General features: G+C 32.0%; 1 protein-coding gene across 1 annotated transcript in view; it reads right to left on the bottom strand.

Moving 5' to 3' along the window:
* Positions 1-10,859, bottom strand: part of LOC134840536 (centriole and centriolar satellite protein ofd1-like) — a 370,655-nt gene that overhangs the window by 192,504 nt on the left and 167,292 nt on the right. The gene's annotated exons all lie outside the window — the stretch shown is intronic.

The raw sequence follows: 10,859 nt of genomic DNA, 5'->3' as shown, positions 1-10,859 counted from the left end.
CCCGGAAAAACATGGCGATTTAAAGATTGACAAATTTACCTATTGGAATGCTTGCGCGATGAATTGCTTGCGCGCAAAAAGTTGCATAAATCAGGGCGGGGCGTGGCTAAGCTTCCAAAAAAGCAGTTAAAGGAAGTAGGGGGAACTAATTTTCAATTTGAGCTACAGCCTTTATTTAAAACAACAGTGGTGCAACGTACATTGAGGGTTGGTCTGCAATCACTTTTAAATTTGATCAAAACAATGAACTATACTTGATTTTGTATTGTTCCGACTTTCGATACGAAAGTAACGGAATATTTGTGCTCGGGGTGGGTTTTTTTCTCTTCACACAATATTCGACTTTTTAAATAGCCATTTTTGACGGAATTTTTTTAAAATCATTTGAAAGGTATTGTTGTCTTTAGCTCAAGTTTCAAAAAATTATTTTACCTGTGATTGTTTTTCGTAAAGTTACGGGGGTTTAACATCTGCCATTTTGGCCATTTTGGGACAATTAATGCGCGATATATTTCGTGCTATTAACGCGTAAGCGGAGAATTAATCCGTCTTAGAAATCGTTCCAAATTGGTTGAACGAAGCTTATTTGCCATAATTGATGTGTTACAAGGAACGAATTCTAACTTTTTGTACTTTATATGGCGTGTGGGGGGATGGTTTTAAGAAATTAAGAAATTGGTGTTCTCGTCAGTTTTTGCTGTTTTTTTTCTTTTGTTTTTTTGTCGGGATGGTTTAGGAATATATTGTATAAAGTTGAAGAAGTTTATGATTTTAGAAGACCAAAACTTAAATTTAATTTAATTCATTGACAAAGTTTTGAAAGAACCTGATGCCCAGTTGCAAAAAAAAGCGGTAAACTCAAAAATCAATTGGCTTTGTTTTTCCATTGGCCGGGCAAATGTATACATTTTCCGGAGTTCTTTTACTATCGCGCCAGGTTAAACTCCAAAAATAGTTTATTTTTGCTGTGAAAAATAGTTTTAATCCCTGAAACCAAATTCTATTGCGCTGAAAATTGATTGCTTTCCTGAAAATTACAGATTGGAACTTTTAATTGCGCCTCCTCAGTAAAAATTAATTTTAGCGTCAATAATTTTGGAAAGCCCAAGGAACACATTAATGATTCAATAACCAAGTCCATCTTTCAATGATAGTTAGAAAAAACTTAAAACATAAATTAAACATTCACTGGTAGTTAGAAAAAACTTGAAACATAAGTTGAACAAGTTTTAAAGTTATCAAAAGTCTGATTTTAAGTTTCTTGGGTTTTTGAACCACAAAAGGCGCATCAAAAAAATGAATATCAGGGTTTTCTTTTAGAGAAAAGTTTGAATAAACAACACAACAAAATCAGAAAAAAAAATTTGGAAGTTTTGTGGATTTTATTTTGACAAAAACTTTAATCAACTGGTAGGTATGAGTTCCTAATTAAACGTTATGGTAGTTTGAAAGTACATTGGCTGATCGGAATTGATTTGTAAAAAATTGTCATTTACCATCAGTTGAAAACCATTTTCAATAGTTTTTGAAAACGTTTATCTGACCACGGGTACTAAAAAAGTTGAAGCTCACTATGAGGAGAAAAAGTCCAATTAAACTATTACTGAGGTTTTCAAAATAATTTTGCATTGTTTGGCGTCCGAAAAATTTAAGTTTTTCTTGAAATAAGAAAAATTTCATAAAGAAACAGCAATCTTTTCACACTGATGTACACATTCGCTCTTATGTATTATGTATTATTACATCGAAAAAACTTGTATCCTATTTTTTGAGGCCGCGAAAATTAGGCCACAAGCAAATATTGTGCAGTTGTTCAGACAGTTTTGCAAAACCACAATTATGAGCCAATAGACAAAATAAGTTTTGAAATATTAATAAAATTATCTTTAAAAAGTTAGTTTGTTGGGGATATTTTCAGCTGTATCGATATCGTCTGCTTTTTTTCATCAGATTTCTCTACTCCCGTTTTATGCTTGAAAATAATCTGTTGGACAAAAATTAATTTGAAAAGCTAACTTAGTCTAATTAGCATCGTCTAATTTGCCCTATTTTACCCTTTTCAAAACTAAATATTGAGATAATTTAAGACCGTTTCTGATTTATTGTTCCGAATTTCGATACGAAAGTAACGGAATATTTGTGCTCGGGGTGGGTTTTTTTTCTTCAGACAAATTTCGTCTTTTTAACTAGCCATTTTTGACGGAATTTTTTAAATCATTCAAAAGGTATTGTTGTCCTGTGCTTAAATTTGAAAAGATATTTCACCTGTGATTTTTTTCGTAAAGTTATGAGGGTTTAAAGATTGCCATTTTGGCTATTTTGACCAATTTGGGACAATTAACGCGCGGTATAATTCACGCTATTAATGCGTAAGCGGAGATTTAATCCGTCTTATAAATCGTTCCAAATTGGTTGAACGAAGCTTATTTGCCATAATTGATTTATTACAAGGAACGAATTCTATCTTTTTGTACTTTATATGGCGTGTGGGGGGATGTTTTTAAGAAATTAAGAAATTAGTGTTCTCGTCAGTTTTTGCTTATTTTTTTCTTTTGTTTTTTGTCGGGATGGTTTAGGAATATATTGTATAAAGTTGAAGAGGTTTATTATTTTATAAGACGAAAACTTAAATTTAATTTAATTCATTGACAAAGTTTTGAAAGAACCTGATGCCCAGTTGCATTAGTTGCAAAAAAAGCGGTAAACTCAAAAATCAATTGGCTTTGTTTTTCCATTGGCCGGGCAAATGTATACATTTTCCGGAGTTATTTTACTATCGCGCCAGGTTACACTCCAAAAATAGTTTCTTTTTGCTGTGAAAAATAGTTTTAATCCCTGAAACCAAATTCTATTGCGCTGAAAATTGATTGCTTTCCTGAAAATTAAAGATTGGAACTCTTAATTGCGCCTCCTCAGTAAAAATTATTTTTAGCGTCAATAATTTTGGAAAGCCCAAGGAACACATTAATGATTCAATAACCAAGTCCATCTTTCAATGATAGATAGAAAAAACTTAAAACATAAATTAAACATTCACTGGTAGTTAAAAAAAACTTGAAACATAAGTTGAACAAGTTTTAAAGTTATCAAAAGTCTTATTTTAAGTTTCTTGGGTTTTTGAACCACAAAAAGCGCATAAAAAAATGAATATCAGGGTTTTCTTTTAGAGAAAAGTTTGAATAAACAACACAACAAAATCAGAAAAAAAAAATTTGGAAGTTTGGTGGATTTTATTTTGACAAAAACTTTAATCAACTGGTAGGTATGAGTTCCTAATTAAACGTTATGGTAGTTTGAAAGTACATTGGCTGATCAGAATTGATTTGTAAAGAATTGTCATTTACCATCAGTTGAAAACCATTTTCAATAGTTTTTGAAAACGTTTATCTGACCACGGGTACTAAAAAAGTTGAAGCTCACTATGAGGAGAAAAAGTCCAAGTAAACTATTACTGAGGTTTTCAAAATAATTTTGCATTGTTTGGCGTCCGAAAAATATAAGTTTTACTTAAAATAAGATAAATTTCATAAAGAAACAGCAATCTTTTTACACTGATGTACACATTCGCTCTTATGTATTATGTATTATTACATCGAAAAAACTTGTATCCTATTTTTGAGGCCGTGAAAATTAGGCCACAAGCAAATATTGTGCAGTTGTTCAGACAGTTTTGCAAAACCACAATTATGAGCCAATAAACAAAATAAGTTTTGAAATATTAATAAAATTATCTTTAAAAAATTAGTTTGTTGGGGATATTTTCAGCTGTATCGATATCGTCTGCTTTTTTTTTCATCAGATTTCTCTACTCCCGTTTTTTGCTTGAAAAAAATCTGTTGGACATAAATTAATTTGAAAAGCTAACTTAGTCTAATTAACATCGTCTAATTTGCCCTATTTTACCCTTTTCAAAACTAAATATTGAGATAATTTAAGACCGTTTCTGATTTATTGTTCCGAATTTCGATACAAAAGTAACGAAATATTTGTGCTCGGGGTGAGTTTTTTTTTCTTCAGACAAATTTCGACTTTTTAACTAGCCTTTTTTGACGGAATTTTTTTATATCATTCAAAAGTTATTGTTGTCTTGAGCTCAAATTTGAAAAAATATTTCACCTGTGAACATTTTTCATAAAGTTATGAGGGTTTAAAGATTGCCATTTTGGCTATTTTGACCAATTTAGGACAATTAACGCGCGGTATAATTCACGCTATTAACGCGTAAGCGGAGATTTAATCCGTCTTATAAATCGTTCCAAATTGGTTGAACGAAGCTTATTTGCCATAATTGATTTGTTACAAGGAACGAATTCTATCTTTTTGTACTTTATATGGCGTGAGGGGGGATGATTTTAAGAAATTAAGAAATTGGTGTTCTCGTCTGTTTTTGCTTATTTTTTTCTTATGTTTTTTGTCGGGATGGTTTAGGAATATATTGTATAAAGTTGAAGAGGTTTATGATTTTAGAAGACGAAAACTTAAATTTAATTTAATTCATTGACAAAGTTTTGAAAGAACCTGATGCCCAGTTGCATTAGTTGCAAAAAAAGCGGTAAACTCAAAAATCAATTGGCTTTGTTTTTCCATTGGCCGGGCAAATGTATACATTTTCCGGAATTCTTTTACTATCGCGCCAGGTTACACTCCAAAAATAGTTTCTTTTTGCTGTGAAAAATAGTTTTAATCCCTGAAACCAAATTCTATTGCGCTGAAAATTGATTGCTTTCCTGAAAATTAAAGATTGGAACTCTTAATTGCGCCTCCTCAGTAAAAATTAATTTTAGCGTCAATAATTTTGGAAAGCCCAAGGAACACATTAATGATTCAATAACCAAGTCCATCTTTCAATGATAGTTAGAAAAAACTTAAAACATAAACTAAACATTCACTGGTAGTTAGAAAAAACTTGAAACATAAGTTGAACAAGTTTTAAAGTTATCAAAAATCTGATTTTAAGTTTCTTGGGTTTTTGAACCACAAAAGGCGCATCAAAAAAATGAATATCAGGGTTTTCTTTTAGAGAAAAGTTTGAATAAACAACACAACAAAATCAGAAAAAAAAATTTGGAAGTTTTGTGGATTTTATTTTGACAAAAACTTTAATCAACTGGTAGGTATGAGTTCCTAATTAAACGTTATGGTAGTTTGAAAGTACATAGGCTGATCGGAATTGATTTGTAAAGAATTGTCATTTACCATCAGTTGAAAACCATTTTCAATAGTTTTTGAAAACGTTTATCTGACCACGGGTACTAAAAAAGTTGAAGCTCACTATGAGGAGAAAAAGTCCAATTAAACTATTACTGAGGTTTTCAAAATAATTTTGCATTGTTTGGCGTCCGAAAAATTTAAGTTTTTCTTGAAATAAGAAAAATTTCATAAAGAAACAGCAATCTTTTCACACTGATGTACACATTCGCTCTTATGTATTATGTATTATTACATCGAAAAAACTTGTATCCTATTTTTTGAGGCCGCGAAAATTAGGCCACAAGCAAATATTGTGCAGTTGTTCAGACAGTTTTGCAAAACCACAATTATGAGCCAATAGACAAAATAAGTTTTGAAATATTAATAAAATTATCTTTAAAAAATTAGTTTGTTGGGGATATTTTCAGCTGTATCGATATCGTCTGCTTTTTTTTTCATCAGATTTCTCTACTCCCGTTTTTTGCTCGAAAATAATCTGTTGGACAAAAATTAATTTGAAAAGCTAACTTAGTCTAACTAACATCGTCTAATTTTCCCTATTTTACCCTTTTCAAAACTAATTATTGAGATAATTTAAGACCGTTTCTGATTTATTGTTCCGAATTTCGATACGAAAGTACCGGAATATTTGTGTTCGGGGTGGGTTTTTTTCCTTCAGACAAATTTCGTCTTTTTAACTAGCCATTTTCGACGGAATTTTTTTTTTATCATTCAAAAGGTATTGTTGTCCTGTGCTTAAATTTGAAAAGATATTTCACCTGTGATTTTTTTCGTAAAGTTATGAGGGTTTAAAGATTGCCATTTTGGCTATTTTGACCAAATTGGGACAATTAACGCGCGGTATAATTCACGCTATTAACGCGTAAGCGGAGATTTAATCCGTCTTATAAATCGTTCCAAATTGGTTTAACGAAGCTTATTTGCCATAATTGATTGGTTACAAGGAACGAATTCTATCTTTTTGTACTTTATATGGCGTGTGGGGGGATGATTTTAAGAAATTAAGAAATTGGTGTTCTCGTCAGTTTTTGCTGTTTTTTGTTCTTTTGTTTTTTGTCGGGATGGTTTAGGAATATACTGTATAAAGTTGAAGAGGTTTATGATTTTAGAAGACGAAAACTTAAATTTAATTTAATTCATTGACAACGTTTTGAAAGAACCTGATGCCCAGTTGCATTAGTTGCAAAAAAAGCGGTAAACTCAAAATTCAATTGGCTTTGTTTTTCTATTGGCCGGGCAAATGTATACATTTTCCGGAGTTCTTTTACTATCGCGCCAGGTTACACTCCAAAAAGAGTTTCTTTTTGCTGTGAAAAATAGTTTTAATCCCTGAAACCAAATTCTATTGCGCTGAAAATTGATTGCGTTCCTGAAAAATAAAGATTGGAACTTTTAATTGCGCCTCCTCAGTAAAAATTAACTTTAGCGTCAATAATTTTGGAAAGCCCAAGGAACACATTAATGATTCAATAACCAAGTCCATCTTTCAATGATAGTTAGAAAAAACTTAAAACATAAATTAAACATTCACTGGTAGTTAGAAAAAACTTGAAACATAAGTTGAACAAGTTTTAAAGTTATCAAAAGTCTGACTTTAAGTTTCTTGGGTTTTTGAACCACAAAAGGCGCATCAAAAAAATGAATATCAGGGTTTTCTTTTAGAGAAACGTTTGAATAAACAACACAACAAAATCAGAAAAAAAAATTTGGAAGTTTTGTGGATTTTATTTTGACAAAAACTTTAATCAACTGGTAGGTATGAGTTCCTAATTAAACGCTATGGTAGTTTGAAAGTACATTGGCTGATCGGAATTGATTTAAAAAGAATTGTCATTTACCATCAGTTGAAAACCATTTTCAATAGTTTTTGAAAACGTTTATCTGACCACGGGTACTAAAAAAGTTGAAGCTCACTATGAGGAGAAAAAGTCCAAATAAACTATTACTGAGGTTTTTAAAATAATTTTGCATTGTTTGGCGTCCGAAAAATTTAAGTTTTTCTTGAAATAAGAAAAATTTTATAAAGAAACAGCAATCTTTTCACACTGATGTACACATTCGCTCTTATGTATTATGTATTAATAAGTTTTGAAATATTATTAAAATTATCTTTAAAAAATTAGTTTGTTGGGGATATTTTCAGCTGTATCGATATCGTCTGCTTTTTTTTCATCAGATTTCTCTACTCCCGTTTTATGCTTGAAAATAATCTGTTGGACAAAAATTAATTTGAAAAGCTAACTTAGTCTAATTAACATCGTCTAATTTGTCCTATTTTACCCTTTTCAAAACTAAATATTGAGATAATTTAAGACCGTTTCTGATTTATTGTTCCGAATTTCGATACGAAAGTAACGGAATATTTGTGCTCGGGGTGGGTTTTTTTTTTCTTCAGACAAATTTCGACTTTTTAACTAGCCTTTTTTGACGGAATTTTTTTATATCATTCAAAAGTTATTGTTGTCTTGAGCTCAAATTTGAAAAAAATATTTCACCTGTGATCATTTTTCATGAAGTTATGGGGGATTTAAAGATTGCCATTTTGGCCAATTTTGGACAATTAACGCGCGATTTATTTCGCGCTATTAACGCGTAAGCGGAGAGTTAATCCGTCTTAAAATCGTTCCAAATTGGTTGAAAGAAGCTTATTTGCTATAATTGTTTTGTCACAAGGAGCAACATCTATTCTTTTGTACTTTATATGGCTTGTGGGGTGATGATTTTTAAAAAAAATGTAAAAAAAAATAAAATGAAAACTTTTTTTTCTAAAAACTGAAATTTTTTGATGTTATTACTGCTCCATAAAGCATTAAAAGGCAGTCGGAACATTCAGGGCTTTGCCTTGATACGAGCAGTCTTGTTCATTTTAGAGAAACCTTGAAAAAATTGTTGAGCAGAATTCAAAATTGCGTGGTCTGAGCATCAAATTGTCTATCGTGAGCGTCAAATTGCCTGAAGTGATAAAATTTGTTCAATTTTTGAAATTAGAATAGCCTCTGATTTCGCATTTAACAAATGCTAAAACATCGAGTGCTGTTTTATTTCTACAAGTTTCTCTTTTTCTAATTTCTAAGTGAAAAAACTTTCTACTTTGCTGCTAGTCAATAATTGACGTTTTTATACCATCTGAAATAGATATATATTTCTACTCGAATCTTTTGTTTCCGAGTTTCAAAGGAGGACCAGAAAAATTATGCTTGGGGAGGTTTTTGCTCAGTCAATTTTCAACTTTTCCAAGCATTTTTGATGGAATTTGCTTTACCAACTGACATATAATGTTGTCCGAATATTAACCTGGTATACTATCACCTGGTATACTATTTGTGAAGCTACGGGCGTTTGAAAAATTCTACTTTGGTTAATTTTGAATATTTAACGCTCTATACATTGCGTTTTTATAACAAGTGAAAATGGCTGATTAATTTGTTCCAAAATAAAATGATGCAGCTCAATTGGTCATATTTTTAGAATACGAGGCCTTAAATGCATCTTTTTGTAGTTTACACAGCGTGCAGGTGGATAAAAATTGATAAATTTTTTTAAATCAATTGTTCGATCAAAGCTCTATAGTTAATTTCAAAGTGCAGTCGGAACATTCAGGGTTTTGCCCTGGTACACGAACAGTCTTGTTATGTTCACAAGGTGTAAGAGCTACCAATTTGGCCAATTTGGGGTGATTAACGCGCGATAAATGTCATGTTACTAACGCATAAAAGTCGCTTTAATCTGACGCAGAAAAAAGTCGAAATTCAATAGAGGGCAACTTTTCGTCTCATTATAACGTTACTTAACGCTTAATATGCCACTTCCTGTGGGGGAAGATTTTCAAAAAGATCTGTAAAATAAATACTATTTTTTCATTTCATTTTTAAGTTTCATCAATCAAAAACTGGTGGACGTTAAAGGAAGATTGTATTATTTGAGGCTTCATTCTGATACAATTATTCGATTTCTGTGCTCTGTATAAATTCCAATTACACATTTCGTTTTCAAGTAACAACTGCAACAAAACTTTCAAAAACAATGACAAGGGAGCCGAAACAAACTACATACCATGTGAACAAGGCACTGTATGGCCATGACTTGATCCTTCTCCACTATGGTCTGCAACTGTAGAACGCCAAGATTGATATTGACACACACTGAGTCTCTGTGGTTCTTAACAGGACGAACCCGGGAGTTGTAACTCCTCTGCTTGAACAGATGACGTAACAGTCTATCCTCATCCTGACTGCATTCGGCTAACTGGACACCCACACGACTCGACCCCAGGAGGAGGAGGATAGTCGTGAGGATGAAAAGCCGACGGAGCCACCCGAAAAGCGCGGCGCAATTGGGAACGATATGCATTTGGCAATGAGCACTGATACGGCTAACCGGGTCGACATGATAACAACCCATAACTAAATTATTAGATTAAAATTTTCTCGTAATATGAATTTCTCGCATTAAAAATAAATGCATTTTTAAATGTATCAATTCAGTTTTTGAGTAGAAAAATGGTGAAACATAATAATATAAGCAATCAAATTAAATTGTGTACCCGGAAAAACATGGCGATTTAAAGATTGACAAATTTACCTATTGGAATGCTTGCGCGATGAATTGCTTGCGCGCAAAAAGTTGCATAAATCAGGGCGGGGCGTGGCTAAGCTTCCAAAAAAGCAATAAAGGAAGTAGGGGGAACTAATTTTCAATTTGAGGTACAGCCTTGATTTAAAACAACAGTGGTGCAACGTACATTGAGGGTTGGTCTGCAATCACTTTTAAATTTGATCAAAACAATGAACTATACTTGATTTTGTATTGTTCCGACTTTCGATACGAAAGTAACGGAATATTTGTGCTCGGGGTGGGTTTTTTTCTCTTCACACAATATTCGACTTTTTAAATAGCCATTTTTGACGGAATTTTTTTAAAATCATTTGAAAGGTATTGTTGTCTTTAGCTCAAGTTTCAAAAAATTATTTTACCTGTGATTGTTTTTCGTAAAGTTACGGGGGTTTAACATCTGCCATTTTGGCCATTTTGGGACAATTAATGCGCGATATATTTCGTGCTATTAACGCGTAAGCGGAGAATTAATCCGTCTTAGAAATCGTTCCAAATTGGTTGAACGAAGCTTATTTGCCATAATTGATGTGTTACAAGGAACGAATTCTATCTTTTTGTACTTTATATGGCGTGTGGGGGGATGGTTTTAAGAAATTAAGAAATTGGTGTTCTCGTCAGTTTTTGCTGTTTTTTTTCTTTTGTTTTTTTGTCGGGATGGTTTAGGAATATATTGTATAAAGTTGAAGAAGTTTATGATTTTAGAAGACCAAAACTTAAATTTAATTTAACTCATTGACAAAGTTTTGAAAGAACCTGATGCCCAGTTGCAAAAAAAAGCGGTAAACTCAAAAATCAATTGGCTTTGTTTTTCCATTGGCCGGGCAAATGTATACATTTTCCGGAGTTCTTTTACTATCGCGCCAGGTTAAACTCCAAAAATAGTTTATTTTTGCTGTGAAAAATAGTTTTAATCCCTGAAACCAAATTCTATTGCGCTGAAAATTGATTGCTTTCCTGAAAATTAAAGATTGGAACTTTTAATTGCGCCTCCTCAGTAAAAATTAATTTTAGCGTCAATAATTTTGGAAAGCCCA

The sequence above is a fragment of the Symsagittifera roscoffensis genome, chromosome 2 (genome assembly GCF_963678635.1).
Source record: "Symsagittifera roscoffensis chromosome 2, txSymRosc1.1, whole genome shotgun sequence".
Lineage (NCBI taxonomy): Eukaryota > Metazoa > Xenacoelomorpha > Acoela > Convolutidae > Symsagittifera > Symsagittifera roscoffensis.
The sequence above is the reverse complement of the archived record's forward strand: the minus strand, read 5'-3'. Positions and strand labels throughout refer to the sequence as shown.